Below are 20,877 nucleotides of genomic sequence, written 5' to 3'. Positions count from 1 at the left end.
TTTGCACACAATCTCAAAATTCCCCTATGAGGACAGGCTGAGAGAGCTGGGGCTGTTCAGCCTAGAGAAGAGAAGGCTCTGAGGAGACCTTGGGGCAGCCTTCAGGTACCCAAAGGGGATGCTCCAAGAAAGCTAGGCAGGGACTTTTTGCAAGGGCTTGTAGGAAAGGGCCAAGAGGGAATAGATCGAAGCTTGAGGAGGGTGGATTTAGACTGCAGATTAGGAAGAAAATCTTTCCAGTGAGAATGGTGAGACACTGGAACAGGTTGCCCAGGGATGTGGTGGATGTCCCCTTCCTGGAGGCATTCAAGGCCATGTTGCATGAGGCACTGAGCAATCTGGTCTAGTGAAAAGTGTCCCTGCCCATGGCAGGGGGTTGGAACTGGATGACCTTTAAGGTCCTTTCCAACTTAAACCATTCTATGAATCTCCATCTATTAGATGACAGTTAGTTCAACTGGCTTCTCTGAGATTGGTTTCTGAAAAGATTCTTGTCATGCTTGAGCTGGAATACCAGTCAGGATACACCCATTCTGTACTGTCAGTAATTCCATATACACATAGCACTTCTGGTCAACAACAGCCAGCTTTTACTTTCACCACATCTGCTTGCATGGTGAGACACGTGTGCAAGAACTTGGTGTCGCCCTGCTGAAATGATCAACTAATCTTGTTTGTTCACATAAAAATAACATTTCTTTGGGTTTTATAAATTGTGCTTTACAGTGAAGTAATGTAACATCTGCTTATGGGAACAATGCATTCCAAGTGCTCTTTGTCTGAACAGCTCTGTTTTGTTTCTTATAACATATTCATGCTCTAGATTGTAGGTTATTATCCCTTCTGATGAAATGCACCAGAAGACTTTTCTTTCTAGGTTTTAATGGGCTTGAATTGTTTTAATATGCCAGCCATGAGATCAAGGCACAATATATGGGCAGGAACTGGTGGGGGGGTTGGAAAACTTGCCATGTTAAAAAGTTTCCTTGCTTTTTAATGAAAGTACAGGGGAGTGCTGAAAAGCTGAGAAGAATTTTAATAACAGTTTAGTTTTAACATGTTTCACATAATCTAACTCCAAGTACCTAGGAAGGATGCTCCCATTAGGAGTGTAGTTATCCTGTTCAGCTTCTCCTGTTTAGCTGATGGAGATGGTCACTTGCAGAGTTCTTCAATACTTTGGAGTGTGGAGGTTGACTCTGTTTAGGTAGGGAAACAATTAGAGCAGCCTTTTGGAATTTGAAGTGCCTTGAGCTACAGGGACACTGAAATCCAAGTCTGCCCCTGTCTGGGTGAGTGTTCTCATCAATAAACTACCATGCAGAATGCAGGTGGTAACACCTAGCCACATTGTAGTAGTCCCAGAAGGCTTTAGCTGTAGTCAATCCATTTGCATCCTAGTGGATGACATTTGAGTGATTCTCTGCATTCTATGAGAATGCATTCTGTGGTGCATTCCATTCACCTTCTATAGTGAGCACATGGGCAGTGCCAGTCCTGACACTGTACTGTGCACCACAGGACCTGATCTCCTGGAAACTCTTACCTCCAGCTTAGTAGGCAAAATTTGCATGTTAGGCAAATGCCTGCTCTTACTAAGCTGAGTTAAGGTCCCCGAGAGCAGGTATGAACCAAGGTACATGGCAGTGCCATATTCACCCCACTGTGCGTGTCTGTGGCTGTTTTGGCAGCACTCAGGCTGGGTGGAATGTGACTTCGTGGGTGTCAGTGAGAAAATTCTGCTGAGCTTCAAAGGGGCCAGAATTTCAGCAACAGTCTGATCAATTAAAGAATATCTGCTTAATTGCTTGATTTCTAAATATAGTCCACACCTATGAACAATACATTGCTGACTTGCTTTGGTCCGTCCTAAAGCCACAAGTAGAATAAACCACTTCAATCTAGTTTTAACTTACTGCTTAGCTGTGCTTAAGAGATGTTAATGAAAATTATTGTTGGTTGCCAGTGTTATGGTGACACTCATGAGGTCCTCTGTCCTTATAATGGATGAGTTGACTCTTGAAGGTGGTGTTGGTTATTCTTAATAAAACAGGGATTCTTCAGGGCTTTTCGTCTAAAGATCATAAATGAGGAAACACAATTTTTCTGTGAGACTGTTTAATTTTATTGACTCTCTTCACAGTTACAGAATCTGTTCTGTGGCAGGTTGTTAATAGTCTTTAATATTGCTGCTTGCATATCCTGATTTGTTTGGGTTTTGGCCTTGGTGATTAAATAAATCAGCCCTAGTGCCTTATTTTAATATTTGGGTTACCAAATGATCATTTTCAGTATTTACTCAGAGGCAATATTTCAAAACCACTTTGAAGATTAAAAGCAAATAGAAAATAAATTCATTTTACTAAAATTGTGCTACATTAGTGGCTCCCATTACACAGAGGATTGCAGAATGTTACACTTTAATTTACTGAAATGTTTGACTCTAACGTCTGCCCTTTTACAGTTCAGTAAATTATTCCTATCTCAGGCCAAGCCCCATTCTGAAATGTGGTGTGCTGCAAAGCTTATCATAATATTTAGCAGATTTTTAAATACTAAAAAGCCCTTTCCTAAATTCTTTTGTGCAGGTGCACAATTAATTTGCATGCTCAAATTCTCCCGTGTCTTTGCATGGTGTGGCCTTTCCAGTCACTGCAAAAGTAATATTGTCATTAATGAAATGACATTTCCCATAGTAATAATTATACATGATAGTAATTATACACTGTAATAGTATTTATTACATTTTAGAACAATACTTTTACATTATCCTGCACTCTACTTTCAGCCTAAATGAGGCAATCCTCACAAATGCATCATAAGAATAATTGTCAGCTAAAACTGTTGCAGTTCAGCAGGAGAATCTGAGGTCTAACAGTCAGCTGGGTGCCCTGTGATGGGTGACACTCGAGGCTGAAATGCAAAACGTTTCAAACTACAAAACGTTTCCCACTCAGGAGCAAACCTGCCTTTAGGAGCCCAGGGAGGCATTTCCTGCAGGCAGCTCCTGCAGGTAAGCGTTCACAGACGTCCCTGTGGAGGCCAGAGTTATCTGGGACACGATTGCAAGGGCTTATTTGTAGATTTGTCTGAAGGCAGGGTAGTACAGCCCCCGTGCTCCCTGCCTCCAGGGACAGCAGAGTTTCTCAGCAGTGGCTTTATTAGTCGCTTAGGAACGCTCCAAAGGAGAGAAAACCTATCATTTTTAGAAACTTCCCTCTGACTTCCATGAAAGCTTAATGTGTACATGTGGCTGAAGGGTTGAAGTATACATCCTTAAAGTACTCTTTTGGAAGTCAAATTTGAACTACTTCAAAAATAAAACTGTGTACAGGGAGATTTCTGTCGTGTAGTTATTTACAAAGCATTTGTAATGTGTTTTGGCTGCAGCAGTTCCCTGCAGAAATTAATATGCTGGGAGACCAGTGGGAATTTGCCATTTGTATGATTGTTTGCAGTATAATAGCAGTAGGGTTGGGTTCAGCCTTAGGCTTGGAGCAGTGTTTATGGTCCCCCTTTACTGCAGCATTGTGCTCTTCAGTTTGATACCTGTGCTCTTGATACAGACAATGTGAAGGATCTTCCTTCTGTCACACCTCTCTAGTAAGCAAGAGCAGATTAATATAATGGGGCTGTTCTGAAGGGTTAAGGTGTCTTGACCAGATTTCTTTTTCTCTTCCAAGTAGTGCTGAAATATTTTAATTTTTAATTCCTCCTTCTTTTAAATTTATTTCTTTATTTAATTTATTTTCCCTACTGGCCTTTAATTATTTTGCCAGACTGTTCACATGTAGGAGGCTGGGTTTAGAGTGAAAAAGATAGTTGCTTACTGGTCTTGGAAATTAAAATAACAAACAAACACAGACCCAAAACCCAAACCAAACCCTCATGAAAAGACAGTAACTGGAAGCATAGTATTAAGACTTGAGTGTAGGAACTAGTTAGAAAGGAATTTTAATCAGAAAGCTTTGCAGTCTTTTTCCAGGGATAATGAAATGCAGCAGCAGGACATGTCTGATTTGCTGTTAACCATTTGGTTGTTTTTAGAATGAAAAAAACCCACAGCTATAATCTGTTTAACATCATGAGTGACCTGAGCAACAAACAAGCATCACTCACGAATATTATCATAGAATCATCGACTTATTTACATTGGAAAAGACCTTTAAGATCATTGAGTCCAACCATAAAAATAGGTTTTTATTAAGCTAATCTGAATCATGGATAATAGACAATCCTGTCCTAAAAACAATTACATGAAAACTCTTCACAAACGATAGACAAAGGCAGGAAGAGCTGGCAAGATCCAGTTTGCCACTTGCCAGATTAGCAAAACTGCTCTCTGAAAGGGAAGCCTGTTTGAATTTTTGGAACTGATTGTTAATAAATGTAACAATCTAAGCTATAAAGTTTTTCATTGTGTGCCCTAAACAATGAAAATATAAAGCCCCCTCTATTTACAAATCGAGATGTGTTCTCTCATTAAGAAAATTACTAGTCATAATAGCTTTGTTGGCAGTAGGCATTATGAGGTGGGAACAGTAGGTAATATTCTGATTAGAAACCAGTTCCAATGCAAACATAACTTTTGTCAAAATATGGTCTTCCTTCTTATCTTACTATTCCACTCTCCCTCAAAAGCTGCACCTAGATTAACAAAATGAACAGAATCAGTGTCAATGCAATAAAGACATTTTACAGGAGAGCAAGGATCTTTTTATTCCAAAAAATAAGTATTCTATTTCTTGTGATTACTCTGATTTCTCAATCTCTGCGGAGTGTTTGAAGTGGTGCATGGAGAACGAAAGGTTTCATGCTTATGACTTTGACTTCACAGCCCTAAAAATTAACCATAGGGAAAACTTCCTTACATAACTTATCAAATTTTTTCCCCCTTGTTTTTAACTGGTGCTGTGCACAGCTAGAATGGCTCATGAGGAAATGTGGGTGTTTGGGTAATATTGACAATGAAGTTTTAATTTGAACAGGATCAGTCCTGAGGTGAGACTTCTTTTAATGGAAGGGAGAGAAATTAAAGAAGAAAATCTGCCCCAAAGGACCCTGTGTATATTGAGTGTATGTGCTGTTTATATTCAGCTGGCATCTGAAGGAGGTTCATGTGTATGGTAGGGAGGATGTGCCTCAACTTCCTACCTCATGTGCTCTTAAACTTGAACAGCATTTTATGTCCCTTGACTTTCCTCTCCCCTTACCAGATTCTTCAGACTTGCCTTATTTTCCCAGCCATCTCACTAAACAGAATCCAGCCATATGTCACCCTCTCCACCTTATGTTCATCAGCAGTTGGCAGGAACTGCCTGTGTTCAAGAATTTGCTCCTCACCTGCCTGTGGGTGGTTTCCCACTGCTCGGTGCCCATGCCCAGTTTATTTACTGCTCAGCCAGCTCAGTGCTTCTTTGGGGCTGGGTTTTAATTGCTCGTAGCTGGCTGTTACAGAAGCGTTCATGGCACTGCTCACCTAAAAGCTTTCAGTGCAGTAGCTGGAAGCAGCTTCCCTGGTTATTCGAGAGCAGCTCAGGCACTGGAAGATGTTTGCATACATCATCTACTGAGAAAGCATTTGTGCCTTCTATTCCTAAATGAAAGCACAGGCTCCTTTTTATTGCACCTAAAATGGCTTTTAAGGTAGAGTGAATGATTCTGAAGGAAAACAGAACTAAATTACAAGGGGAGAGGTTCACGAACATTTACAACTACTTTAATTCCTACCCCTTCCATCTATCCTGCAACACAATCCTGGAACTGAGTCGCTTAGTTTGTCCATCTGCAGAAGATGCATGGAAAAATTACACTGCAGCACTGGAAAGAGCTCTCTGGATCCTCTCCTCATCGATGCCCCGCTTATAGGAAATCCGTGACGGGTGACTGTCCACACAGAGTGTGACTCCAGAGGCACATCTGCTCAGCTATTCCACAGCAGCCCTTTGAGCCTTCAGCCTGTGGAGCTTGCACCTCACACTGGGTGTGTGGTTTCACTAACATTCTGTTACGGTCTCTGAACTTTGAAAGCTCACGCTTTTGAAAGCTTTTTGGTTTATAAAGAATATAAATTTTATTTTCCCAATCCAGAATATTTCAAATGCTGTTTAATTGTATCATAAAAATAAAAAACCACCAAACCAACAATTAGAATGCATATAGAATGCATATTTTTATTTTCTAGGCTTTGTCTGTGCAATACACAGTGTGAGGTGGATGATGTACGGAAGGGTTAATAGTTAAACAGAGGCAGTTCTGCTGAAAGAGTTAGGGAATTTTTATAAATGCTGCATCTAAAAATATCAGTGATCTTCATAAGTTAGCACTGGAGAACAATTAGGCAGTGATATTATAAAAGGAGAACTCTCAGCAAAGTTCCTCCCAATAGGACAAAGAGATCTTGTTGACAGGGCTGCGTTTTTTGTGGCAGTTAGCTACAACTGATTAAGCAATCTGGCTGTTAATTTCACAATCAAAACCTTTTCTAGTTCCCCAAATTGAAGTTGATGTTTTTCCAACAGCCCTTATTTCTTCAATTCTGAAGAATACATTTGTGACATTTAAGTTGAATTATTTCCTTGTCTTCTTTTACTTACCCTTTGCAAAAGTTTGTTGTGTGTGTAATGACATTGGGATTTAGGGGAGAAGAATGCTGAAGACTTAATGATAATCTACTTTCTTACATGAGATGTCACGTTTGATATGTGCCATAGACATTTCCATCAGGTTCCACCCCCACAATCATGCTTTTAATGTCTGCTTATGGCACACTGAACTTATTCACTAGAAGGAACATCCACAGGCCCAGACCACTGAGAAAACCTTGCTGAATGCCAGGCAGTTTTAGCAGTGCCTGTTTCTTGAGGTGGCAGTTCTTGCACCAAAATTAGATGAAATCTTAATTTGGAATAAAACGAGTGGGCTAATTTTGAAAAGCACTGTGGATCCCATATGCCACAAATAATTCTGGAATGTGTCACCAGAGAGCATACCTAGCTCTTTGTGAATTGTTGGTAGCTGTTTCCTTGGGGTGTTGGGAGAAATTTGCTGATCGGTGCTGAGTTAAACTGGTAAAGCCTTGTGTTTTCAGTATCAATCACACAACTCCAGTAAACCATCTATGGCACTGGGTAAAAAAGAACAACTTGTACTTTGTAGGAGAGAGCAAGTTTCTTTTATCAAGGGTGTTTTGACCCTGGAACAGAGCAATGAAGGAGAGGGAGGAAAAGCAGGGAGGAGAGGTAGAGATGCATCCTGGCTGACAAAGGAGCAGCTGTCATCCTCTTGCATCTGAGCTGTTTATCTAACTGATCCTGGTAAAGCATTTGGGTAGCTTTGCATCAACAACAACAGTTCAGTTTCACCCCTGGGGGTGGTTTTGTCTTGTGTTGGTTTCCTGTTGATTTCTGCTGTCCATTACTGGGCTGATGCTCTTAAAAGATCCGAATAATGAATGGGTTTTTCTTCAGGCTTTAGAAAAGCTTGGATTTGTCATGAAAGAGGCAGTGAGCTCAGGGCAGGTGTATGAAGTGATACCATTGTCACAAAAGATTTCCTCCCTTTTATAATTGGCTGGATTTTTGTAACAAGCCAACGAAACTTGATGCAAACAGACTTTGAACCTGCGCTGAAAAAAATCCCAAATCCTGATGCTTCTGTTGAATTAATTTTGTCAGTCATGATTCCTTTCATAATTTGATTTCATTTGCAAATAAACAAACTGTAGCACGGCCCAGGTAATTAATGAAAGTACCAGTGATTGTAGGCTGAGCTCATAAACTAAAAGCAAAAGCATTTAATAAATTCTGGTAATGAGAATTTAATAGCTAAGAGTCAGGTACTGATATTTTTTTCTTCTTCTTCTTTTTTGCCCCCATGAGAAGGGTACCTGCTGAACTAAGGCAGGAAAAAAAAATTTCTTAGTGTTGGGAAACCCATTGTAATCTGTAACAAAGCTACCTTCAGGTCTGTTTCTATGGCAACAGGAGCATCAGACCTGCAGAGAATGGACCAGAAAGGAGATAAAAGCCTCTGTGAAAATAGTTATAAAAAGCATATGCATAGCTTTGACTGTTTGTGTTTCTTTGTATGAAAAAAAACAACCAGAAAAGCTAAAAGCCTGAGGTTATTGAAAACCTGGTTATTATAGTAGCTATTTGGGTTAGACCCAGATAGGAGAACTGATAGAATAATTGTAGATTGTTAACTTTTGGGGCGCTAATTAAGAAGGCTTTGCAAAACAATGAAATCTCAAATCCAAACTTGCTATAAACAATATAACTTCTGAAGTGGCTTTTCTGTAGCTCTCTTAAAAAAAAAAAAAAAGGCATTTTCTGAACCTTGGGCTCTTCATATTTTTAAATGAAAGTTATCATGAGGTGGGAAATGATAAATCTTTGGTCTGCAAATAGCCTTTTCTCCTATCAACTAACTGTGTCATTATTATCATATTTTCTTTTTTGGTGACTGATTGCAAGTGTGTGAATTGTAAATCACAGGCTGACAGTCCATGTGGTCAGTGTTGTTCTTCTTCAATCTGTTTACCTGTTGTATTGTGGAAATCAACAATCTATTCAGAAGAAACCTGTTCAAAATATTCTGTATTACAATCACTTGAAATCTGACATTATCCCAAATTCTTTGCCTTTAATTAAAGACAATTTGAGCCATAGAATCCAGGCATGCAACAGGAAGATGACCTGGCAATCTTTTCTTATAAAGTAGTTCTATGAAATCCTTCCTTTAGTCAAAATCCACTCTTTATTTTTCAAGGGCTATATTAGTACCTACAGGTTGACCTACTTACAAGTAAGTGAGTCATGTTGTATTGTTAAGTCTGAAGCCCAAAATCCCATTCCTCTACGCACATTAACAACCTTTCTTTTTTACCATATTAAAAGGATCTTTACTTAATTAAAACAAGTTAGAATTCTAATAAGAAGAGAGTTTAATTTATGTGGTTGTTCTCAAAGTTTATTCAGTTTTGTCTTCTTGGCCTTGTTCTACCAAGTGGATTTCAATGCTCAGTCAGGAGGTTTAATGAATATTGGTGGAATATTGGCAGCAAGAGCAGGAGAGTTGAACTTGCTCCCCTGCCCACTGCTGGCAATATCCTGGTAGCTCCCAAATGGCTCTGTCCTCGAAGGGGTGAAAGAGGAAGGAAAATGCTTTTGGAGAAGCCAAAGCAAGAAAAGATAGAAGAGCGAAAAATTAAAAACCAGACCAAATGAACTTTTAGGAGCAGTATGTAATCCCCCAGAGTTTTGTTCAACAGCTGTTACTTGTATCTTCATGTGCCAAGAGCATGATTGGACCATTCATGAAAATAAAAAGAACTCTGTAATCAACAGACTTTGTTCAATATTCCTGCATAAAGAGGATTGGCAATAAATAATGTGAAAGACTTTGGTCAGACACAAATGGGTTTATATTTAACCTGCTTAATTTAGACACAGGCCACACAGAGGTAAAATTAAGAGAAATAGAAATACACTTTTTTTCTTTCATCCTTTTTTTTTTTTTTTTATTTCCTGGAAGCTCCTTACAGAATGAGAGGGGTAGAAAATGTTCTATTCTATCATTCCCCACTAATCCTTTGCTCTTCTGTGAGAAGGTACAGCTGTTTACTGATCTTACAAGCTCAAATTGAATCAAAGCAGTTCCCAGTGCTTTGTATTTGGCAACACTAAAGCCCTGGGGTCAGACGAGGAGACTGCTTCTGCTCCACAAGCTTCACCTAAACTCCTGCAGGCACCCAATCAAGGAGAGACATTCTGTAGCTAAATTAAGTCACTTTAGGGACATAATAGTCCAGAAATGGTACTATAATAGAAGTTTATTTTCAAGTGGTTGTAAATGAATGAGGGGAAAGGTGCCATTTTAGTTTTTCTCACATTAGCTGTCACTGCCCTGCATTTTGTGTTTTCAGTCTGGCTGCTCCTGTCACACTAGTCCATCCACTCAGGTTCATTACTGCTTGTTTTGCCAATACTGTTGGGCTGCACTCCAAGAATTTGGGTTATTAGTCACTGCAATAAAAGACCAATGCATCTTCATCAATACAGCCTTCCAAAAATTAAACGTTTCCTGAAGTTCAAAATGCTCATGTTTAAAAATCATATTCCTCCTGAAGTAGATGATTTTTTTTTTCTTTTACCCTCTGAGAATGTCACACATGGAGATACCTTCAACATGGCTTTTATTTTGTTGTAATTAAGGCCTCTTGGCAGAATTTTCCCTGCTGTAAGGAGAATATGAAATTCCTCATCCGTGCACGTCCATCTGATGTGTACACACAGATGTAGTTCATTTTACATCTTCATTAGTGTTTGTGCTCACCAGCAGAGCATCAACAGGAGCTGCAAGGAGGCACTTGGAGCGTTTGGAAATTAGACTAATCAATCATAGACACCTGCTCAGGGAGTGTGCCACTGTGTTAGATGAAGTCTAAAATTACAAGGTATCCACTGTTTGCTGTGGCTTTTTCTTACGTAGTTGCATGCCTCTTTGAGCGTGAACAGTCTCGTGAGATTCAACAAAACCAGGTGCAGGGTCCTGGTCTGGGGTCAGAACAATCCTCATTACCAATACAGGCTGGGGATGAGGCGATTGAAAGCAGCCCTGCAGAAAAGGACTTGGAGGCGGTGAGACTTGGTGGGTGAGAAGCTGGGCGTGAGTCAATAGTGTGAGCTGGTAGCCTAGAAGGCCAATGGCATCCTAGGCTGCATCCAAAGCAGTGTGGCCAGCAGGGCGAGAGAGGTGATTCTGTCCCTCTACTCTGGGGAGGCCTCACCTGGAGTAGTGTCCAGCTCTGGAGCCCTCAACACAGGAAGGACATGGATCTGGTGAAGCAAGTCCAGAGGAGGGTCACAAAAATTATCAGGGCGTTAGAGCACCTCTCCTGTGAGGATAGGCAGAGGAAGCTGAGGTATTCAGCCTGGAGAAGAGAAGGCTGCAGAGGAACTGTTTGCAAAGACCTGCAATGACAGGATGAGGGGCAATGGTTTGAAATTAGAGAAGAGTAGATTTAGATTCGATGTTAGGAACAAGTTCTGCACTGTGAGGGTGGTGGAACTCTGGAACAGGTTGTCCAGAGAGGTAGTTCAGAGTTGAGGCCACATCCTTGGAGATCTTAAAGGTCAGGCTTGACAAGGCTCTGAGTAACCTGATCTGGTGGAGGATGTCCCTACTCACTGCAGGGGTTGGACTAGGTGACCTTTGGAGGTCCCTTCCAAGCCAAACCTTTCTATGATTCTCATGATACACCATAAATTATTTCTTGTACTTGGATGTTGAAGAAAGCATTGCAGTTACACTAATATCTAGGTGGAAAAGGCCCTCAGTACTGCAAGTTATATGGCTCAGCATAGCAGTTTTAAGAAATCACTTCTTTTTCAGGAGAAAATGAGTTTCTCTGAATTGAATGAGGTAACAGTTGAGCTTTGTAAAATGTGCTGAATGCAAAATGCTGCTTTGGAAATTGTGATGGTAAAGATAAATTCAGGAAAAGGTCTTGGGAACAGTAGGTTTCTCAGCGTTTCTAACATTAGTACAAAATTTGCATCCAAGTCAGTGGGAGGCTTTTCAGTGCTTAATGAACTGTGCCTGATTTACAAACTTGGTATTTAAACTGCTTCTTTAACCCAAAAATAAAGAGTATGTAAGATTACAACTTTAATAAAACCTAAAATGATGCAGGGTGTGCTGTACTGCATCTCTTCAGAGCACTTAGGAAAATGGTGATTGTGCAGAAGTCTTCAGCATCTCTTCCACAAAGTCATGGGCAGAAATCCCTTTGGCTGTGATGATGGAGCAGTGAACACTTTGTGCTGCTGAATAATAGTGTTCAGTGATGCCTCTGTAATCAGATAAAAAATTTATAGTTCATTTAGTAGGAAATAGAATATGAAATGATGCCATAGGTATATGGTGTTCTCCTGCTGTCCTGGTTTAGGAGATTCCACGAGGAAATTCTTTCACAGGTGGCTCTCTCTGGCAGATGTTTGTGAGCACTGTGATCTCTGTTAATGACTACCTGGGTCGCAGTCATTGTGACTGAATGAAAAATCTATTTCATATATTTAATGCCTTGTGATTGAAAGAAATATCCCAGGTTGGAAAAGACCTTCGAGATCAAGTCCAACCTATCACCCAACACCAACTAAACCATGGCACTAAGTGCCTCATCCAGTCTTTTTTTAAGCATTACCAGGGATGGTGACTCCACCACCTCCCAGGGCCCATTCCAATGGCCATTGACTCTTTCTGTGAAGAATTTTTTCCTGACACCCAGAGTGTTTTCAGTTGCCCAGCAAGTTTTTTTGGCCTTGTGTAGTTTCAAGTATATGCTGCTATTTAATGATTTATCCTTGACTGGCATGCCTTATGTTGGGATCTTCTTTATCTACAGCCTAATTAAACTAAGTCATATACCATCTGTGTCTAGTTCAATTAAAATGAATTGGACAGATTGACCTCCTTAATACTCTTCAAAGCACGTTATTAGTCTGTACCGTCCCTTCAAGAGAACTTGTCATCTCTTGAGACAATGCTTACTGTCTGCCTAAAGAAAGTTAGAAAAAAAAGCCAATCTGCTCAGCTAAAAGGAAATACAAATGTCTGTTTTGCCACTTTAGAAATGTATAAACGAAGTAAACCTTTGTGAAGGTTTACTTCATGCAAACAGGATGCACACAGGAATTGCAGCCACATTGCAACACAGGCAGCTCCTGCTAATTGTCACCTCAGAGCTCAGATGTCAATGCAGAATCATAAAGGTTGGAAAAGACCTCTAAGATCATCAAGTCCAACCATCAGTCAAGTCCAACCCTCAACCAAACCCCACCATGGCTACTAAGCTGTGTCCCAAAGTGCCATGTCTACATGCTTTTTGAACACCTCCAGGGATGGTGACTCCATCACCTTCCTGGGCAGCCTGTTGCAATGCCTGACCAGATTTTTCTAAATAGCCAATCTAAACCTCTGCTGTCCCTTTCCCCATCCTTTGCCATCACTGTTGGAGCTGGAATTTTGGCATGGTTTGCTCAATGTCCATCCTGATGGCATCATCTTCTCTGCTGCTGTTATTTTTCTGATGCTCAAAAGTTTGTCTTGGGAGCTTTTTGGGGAAACAAGGGTCTTTTGTACCAGGTGTGAAGTGACCAGTTATCTGCAGACAGTAAGCATGGATGTTCTTAGTACAGAGACAGTATTGTACTCATCTAGCAGACACAGCTAAAGTGCTCCATGTATCATGACTTGACAGATGTTCTATATTTAATGTGTAAAATGAGGAGATGTGAACAATCTTTAATTATTTTTTCATTTCCTATGCAAGTTTTCAAATGAGAATTAATGGCATCAAATTACTCTGTTAGATCTGTGCTTTAAAGGTGGCTGCTTGCATTTTAGGCTTATTGAAGAGATTTCTGGACACCTCTTCTTGAACAGAAAGCAGAACTGCTGATAGGTTTTTTTTTCTATATCCTGTCACTGACACTTGTGTGTAACAGTTCTCTGTAAGAAGATAAAAGTATCATTGTGGTTCTGCTACTATTCTTAAAGGGATTTGCTTGACTGGACACGGATAGTGGTATTTTCCTTACGTTCACTTCTGTGTGTCTTGCAATAATTATGCTTTTAACACAACAACTTAGCCTTTTATAACTCTTTTGAGCCCTAACTCTCCTACTAAATGCCTGATCAAAAACTCATCTTTAATAGAAAGCCAGGATTTTCCCTTCTCCATGCGTGCAGGTGGGGTTTCGTTCCTTGCTGGAAGAAACCCCTGCAGAAGATGCTGCCAAAGTGTCTTCATTAACTAACTGACAGAATTTTTGAGCAATGGAGCCCCTTTCCTTCAGATGATAAATCATTTTGCCTGGCTAATTTTTTATTGGATTGGGATTTTATTGGGATTTTTTTATTGGCCGCCTGAGTTCCCTTTCAGGCTTCCTTTGTTGGAGTGGGGACTGGAGCATGCTGCTGTTGTGGTCGATGACAGTGAGTTTTCTGACATTCTGCTAATTATCTCGTTCATAGTTAGTGCAAGAGAGCTGGTGGGAAAAAAAATGGAAAGGAGAGCAAGAAACACAAGCTGGTTTTATTCTCCAGATTAATTTGTTGTAAACACCTGCCAACAACAGTATGCCTGAAGCTAAGGCACCTTGTGAACTGAGCTTCTTTACTGTGTTGGGATTTCCTTTGGGATATTTCACTGTCCTGACCTTGCATAAACCTGCTGCATCCAGAATATCCTCTGTGATTACATGGTGAGATGCTCTGACTGTGCAACATTGTTCCCCAATTGTCTTTAAAACATATTTAATGTTGTTTAAAAAGAAATTGAATTATTCTGCAGAAAGAAAAATGTTTATCTGTTTGTGATACAGAACAACAGGGAAGACAAGTAGTAATTTTTGCTGGTGATTCAGTGGAGGCTGATGGAGCATCTATTAAGTACTTTGGATTGAAGTTTGAGATTTAGCTATAAAATTCATCATCCTGCAATAAAGAAGAAAATTTAATTTCATTGTCAATACGTAAGATGAAAATTTACTAAAGCTGGATGTTACTGTGAGTAAATTGAGTTTGAATTCATTAAGAACCTAGAAACAATCATCAAGTCAGTAATGAAACAGCAGCAAATGCAAAAGCAGGCTTTTAATATTAGCAGAGATTTTGTTGAGCTGCTTGGATGCTTCTTGCCGCTACCTCCTGGTTTTCCACTTTTGAGACTGATTTTCTAAGGAAACTGCACTTGGCTCTTCAGGGCATTTAGTCCATGCTGACTTAAACCATGTTACACCATTTAACTCATCTGACAGCTTCTGTCTCCTGACTGTTGCCCCACCAGTTAGAAATTCACTTGTCTGATTCCATGCTGAGGAATTCCTGATGCTCCCCGGCATCAGGAGCCTCAGCACAGCGAGGAGTAGGTGTCCGCATGGCACTGAGCATTCTTCCAGCACCTCTCACAAGCCTCCCAGGCACTCCACAATCACTCTCTCCACAATCACTCTCTCCACGGGCCTGCAAAGCAAGTGCCTCTTGACACAGGTGCTTTACAAATTGGTAATGAGGCACAGAGGAGATGAGTCCTGCCTGGATCATTCAGAATAGGACCCACTTTCCATTCTCCTGACCTCGAATTTGTTCTAGACCCCGCCTGTATTGCACAGTATGTGTGTCTGCATCTCTCTGCCTGCACAGAGCACTGTGAAAATAAATGATACTGGCTTCTCATCCACAGGAAATGTTTATGAGGATGAGGCTTTCCTTTTAGAGGAGATGGGAAAGAGCAGAGTAAGTTTTCTAATCAAGAAGAAACCAAATCCCTCCCTTAGTAAGGGCTCCATTTGAGTTATTACAGGGTGACATTTCAGGCATTTTTTTAAGGCCATGTGAGAAGATTGAACCTTTGAAAGATATTGAATATTTAAAACCAGTCTTCTAAGACGTTCTGAATTCTCCAGGGACAGATTAATAACTTCAAGCTAGAATGTTTCAAAATAAGAAAGTTATAGTCCAATGAGTTTTTTGCCTACTTAAAATAACCCAGCTGTGAAACTGGATGTGGTACTACGTGTTCTTTGTTCAGAGTTTAAAAATAATTTGAACCCCCAGAGACTGGGAAGCAGATGTCTGTGCTTCAGGATTCAGAAGGCCTCAACAATGGGAATATCTCATTGTCAGCATCCTGATTTCAAATTCATGTGGCACCCAGTTCTTCACAGAAAAGTTCTTTTCTCCACTGGCTTGAGCATGGTTTGTAGATACAGGGGAGTTGGTGGTGAGTTTTTTAACTTGTTCTATGTGCTTGGGCTAATCGCTGTTCCAGTTTGATTGAGCCTTCTCATCACAGGCATTTGTACTATGGGGTTATTTCCAAGTATTAAAAACACGGAGGAAATAATTTGGAGACCCATATTCCCACAGCCCAACCAGCTCAGAGAGTGCTGGGAGAGCAGGACAGCAGTGAGGACCAAAGGCTGTCCCACATGAGTGTGGAAGGTGCCACCAGCCTGGGGTTCCACAGGATCCATGGAGCAATCACTTGCAGGCTGAGTATATGTTAGAGTCTGCTGTTGACTTGGTGTGCACTAAAAATGAAGTTTGCTGACTCAGTTGCTGAGTTTTGCACACAGGTGCCTGGTCTAAGCCCAGAGCATTCACTGGATATGTGGCATGTCCCCTATAGCACAGCACAGAGCTCAGGAGCCTTCTCTTTTCACTCCACTCCTCACAGTGTTCCATTAACATGACATCTCCAATTTTCCTTCTTTAATTTCAGTCTCTTTATCCCCCCTGTTCTTTATTCCTTTGGCGTATTTTTTTCCCTGGCAGTTCTACTGCATTCAGTGCCTCCGTATGGATCTGCTCCGCTCTGAACTAAGAGGAGCATTTCTAAATAGATATTGTCATTTTAACCTGCAGTTACAAAAATAAATCCCCATTTTATTGGATCGACTGCTTCTTCTAAACAGTCCTCTTCATGATGCTGTGGGCATGATAGCTGAGACAGTAGTTTCTGAACACAAATACATGTTCAATTAAGGAGCATTATAGAAAACTTTAGGGGAAAGATTTAACATGAAATCTTGCCCTTTTGTTTTTTTCTTCTTTTTTTGCTAAGAGTAGAAGAATTAATACTTTCCTATAGTGTTTTGTATGCATGGCTTTTGCTGTTGTTCATTTTTTTAGCCTGCAGTTTATATAAAGACAGTTGGAATTGTAGACATTATCCTCTGGAGAGGAGGTTTTTAAACACAGAATCTTCGTTAAGAAACATTCTGTATTCATATCTCAGGCATTATTTTCAGTCTGTGTATTCAACATTTCTTTCTTTAGCTTTGATTTTAAAAGTACCTACCTGATTCACAGTGTCTTTGATTAGACAGACGTGAAAATCCTATCTTGTTTTTAATATCATTGCTTAGTACAGAGGCAGGCTGAGAATAAATTGCTCTTTGTGTTAAATTAATGCTATGTCATTTCTTTTTTTGAGGGAAAGGCTTGAGTGAATCTCAAAGACAGATGTAAATCAGTATTCCCTCATCCTCTGGTTCAAGTTCCTTTACTAGCCATACAAAGCTGCTCTGCTTTTTGGATGATGAGGCTTATGGAGAGCCCAGGGCAGAACTGCCCATCTGCCTCATCGTGGTTGTGAGGCTGGGGCAAGAGTGTGGACATTGAAGGATGGATGCGGTGGCAGTGTGGCATTGATGAGAGGTCCTGCTGTCATCTGCAGGGGTGGAAGTTGCAACTTTATTCTGAGCACAGCTCAGATGATTTTTAATCCAAAGGGGACCCAAGGACGTGTCATTTTTACCTGCTGTTTATTGCTTTTTCGGGTGAATCGGCACTAGATGTCCTAAGGGGTGTTGGTAGAGCACAAGGATGTCTCACTGAACACACCGTATATTGACTTCCTGCCTGCCTTTGAAATTTGAACTAGATGATCTTCAAGGTCCCTTCCAATCCAAAGCATTCTATGATTCTGTGATTTTATTCTGTGGATTTGGCTCTATGGTTTTGGGGGTTAATTGTTTCTCAAATAGTATGTGGAGTGCTTTGGATTTACAGTTGTGGATTTACAATTTAAAGTGGATTGCTTATTCTCTGTACTGTAAAATCAAAGCTTTGCATACTTACTGGCTCAGCAGGTGATCTGCTTTCTTAACTCTTCCCAATTTACTCCATCAAATATCTTATGTAGGATCCTGACTATTCATTGGCAGACTGAAAAGAAGTACAAATGTCCAGGTCAATGAAAAGGTTGAGCTGCATCTGGAGCAGAAGTCATACGTAAGTGGTGTGTATATTGACAGAGTAGCTGGTAATGAGAGGAGGAGTGATAGGCTAAGTGATTGGATAAAGGTACTTTGAAATCTATACTTTATTAGCCTCTGTCACCATCCATAGATCATGAGCACAGATGAATGGGATACATCTGAAATGCTCAGCAGAAGATGGAGTGCAGAAATGTCACCATCTCATATGTAACAGCAGAAAAGAAGGGCAGAGCTGCTGGACTTTAAGTCACTATCTCTGTGTCATGGAGATTGCCTTTTGCAGCCTTTGAGAACTGCTCTTCTTGCAGTGATTTGTTGGCTAAGACTCCGGTTGTGGGGTTTTTTTCTCTTGTTACCTAAAATGCAGTATAATACAAAAAGTGAAGATGACAGGAGAGAAAATCTGACTAATGATACCTGCATTTAGTCTGTGAAATGAGTGACTCAGTGGTCTTAGTTGCACAGATGAGTGTCAGATTTGATCAAAGCTGGCGTGATCCTTCCTCTTATCCTTCTTTTAGTTGTAGGTGTTTACTAGTTTGCTGAGAGGCAGGACTGCCAGGCGCATAATGTATAGTCTCTGGACAATAGTTCAGTGCCTTCCAAATGGAATAGTTTTGTTATTGATTAAAAAAAAGAAAAAAGAAGAAGATGGAAGACCATTATTTTTCTTTTTTTTTTTTTTTGGGGGGGGGGGGGGCACAGGGGGAGGTTAGAACAGCAGCTACTTGGAAAAATCTTCAGAAAACCTCCAGCTGTGCTGGTACAGCTTCTGCTGAGAGAATCTGACGTGGCATGTCAAAAACCAGGTTTGCTGTGACCTTTGAAACTGCCCAGATGACTAAGAAAGGCTTCCACTGAGTCTGGTGTTAGCTAATAAGTTAAACGAATTGCGCTGAGCTGAGTCGTGCTGCTCTCTATAGGGAGATTTATCTCGGGAGCATGAGCTGGTTGAAACGCTCAGAATTTTTATCAGAAGAATTTTTTGATAAAAATATTATTACTGTGATAATAAAACCTCTCTCTAAATGCTTTAGTATAGCTTAACAGGTGATTCAACACAGGGATGTGCCTGCCTCTGTATGTGGAGAGGGGGTCCGCTTGCTTTGGTGGCTACTGCATTAGAAATAAAACTGCTGCCATAAATGCAGAGCTGTGTTTACCCTTCATGTGCTTAAATTTTTATTAAGCTGTGATAAAAGCTTTCCTTTTAATGTTGGGATTGCTGCTGCAGAGTAGCCTTGTTTGTTGTGCCCAACATGAAATATGTACAAAATAAAAATAATAAAACAAGACCTTGCTCTGTCATGCTTAAAGTAGCCGTGGGAGTTGAACGGAATGAGCCTCGATAAATTAATGATGCTAAGTGCTGAAGGAAAATGGAAAAGTGATGAATGCAAGTAGAGAGGTGCCAACCTTTAATACTGTGATTGACGAGGCAGGCACATAGGTAATGGCAGAAACTGTGGGCAGGGATGGAAAGCAGTGAATGAACTTCAAGCAATGGGGTGAAGCTGGGACTGCCAGAAGTTAGTAAAGACATATTTTGTTTAGCCACTTTAAAAACTGTGTTTATTTTAGGGAAGATAATATGATTTTGTAAGTACTTAACACATCATTATTACTCTTTTTATCTTGTAACCATGTGTTATATTCTGCTACAAGTCTAATTTGACTTTTTCTGGTATTTTATAATGGCTCTCTATTTTGGTTTGAGCTTGAGCAAATATTATTTCTAGTTTTCAATTATGTTTTTCGTAGAGGCTGTATTTTTATAGATTTCTGTGCCAGATTCAGTCAGTCATGATCAGCTTTGGGTTTTTGTTGGGTTTTTTTTTTGTGGTTTGGATTTTTTTCACCTTGCTCATAGTAACCTGGGGCAGCTTATTTAACATGAAGTTGAAGCCTTGTTGCAATGCTGCGTGTCAGCTGGGGTCAGAGTCTTATGCATGACAATAAAGTAATTGGCACAGGTACAGCACAGTGTTCCTAGTTTGGGAATTGAATTCAATTTTGCTTTGATTGCATGTCGGAATAACATGGTTAGACTCTTTGGCCTTGTCCCCCATGCACACACAGGTACAATCAGCGGCTGCTCTCAGTGACAGCACAAATGATGGAGTAGGCAGCAGTGCCTGTGGCTGGCATTTCTGCTCTCAGGTGAATTAGAAAGAACTTTTCATTTCATGGACCTCATCTCCTTTGTGATTTGTCTTTCTTACAATTTCCTTGTAATCAAAGGATGTTACAAGTTTTTGGATAACTTCCTGTGTGACCTGGTCTGGCTGATCATCCTGCTCTGACAGGGGGCTTGGACTAAATGATCTTTTGAGGTCCCTTCCAACCCTTAACATTCTGTAATACCCACACATTCCCACACAATTTGTTCCTCTGGAATTAATCTGAAGAGCGGTTGATGCAACGACAGCTACCAGTTTTGGCTTCAAAAATATGTCAGATTACAAAAGCACCTGCAAAGGCCGAGTCTGCTCTAGCAATCGAGTGCTTTGTCATTATCCACTGCACTGGGTACAAGGTGCAAGAGCTGGCCATAGGTCTCATGAAACAATGCAGTGTGTTCTAACTAAAGTCTAAGTGTAATTAGCATGTGGATGTGATCTTGACTGAACATGAATGTCCAGACTATGGGGAAGAAGTTAAGATCATAGAATCATTAAGTGGCTTATGTTGAAAGGGACCTTAGATATTATCTGCTCCAACCTCCCCGCCATGGGTAGGGTTGCCTCTCAACTAGACTCAGATGCTTAAGGCCTCATGCAGCCTGGCTTTGAATACTCCCAGGGAAGAGGCATCCACAACCTTCCTGGCAACCTATTCCAGAGTCTCCCCACCCTCCTACTGAAGACCTTGTTCCTAACATCCAGTCTAACTCTACTCTCTCTCAGTTTAAAATCATTCCCCCTTGTCCTGTCTCTAGACACTCTCCTGAAACATCCCTTTCCAGCCTTCCTGTAGGATCTCTTCTGATGGTTGAAGGCAGCTCTAAGGTCCCCCTGGAATCCTCTCTTGTCCAGGCTGAACACCCCCAGCTGCCTCAGCCTGTCCTCATAGCAGAGGTGCTCCA

The 20,877-nt window shown here is 40.6% G+C and overlaps 1 protein-coding gene across 3 annotated transcripts in view; it reads left to right on the top strand.

Annotated features, from left to right (window-relative positions):
- PRKCA (protein kinase C alpha) overlaps nt 1-20,877 on the top strand; it is a 158,076-nt gene that overhangs the window by 64,210 nt on the left and 72,989 nt on the right. The gene's annotated exons all lie outside the window — the stretch shown is intronic.

Source organism: Melanerpes formicivorus, unplaced genomic scaffold, assembly GCF_026170545.1.
Source record: "Melanerpes formicivorus ecotype bairdi unplaced genomic scaffold, bMelFor1.0.p_v2 SCAF_21, whole genome shotgun sequence".
Lineage (NCBI taxonomy): Eukaryota > Metazoa > Chordata > Aves > Piciformes > Picidae > Melanerpes > Melanerpes formicivorus.
Note: the sequence above shows the minus strand (reverse complement) of the source record. Positions and strands in the feature narration are given on the sequence as shown.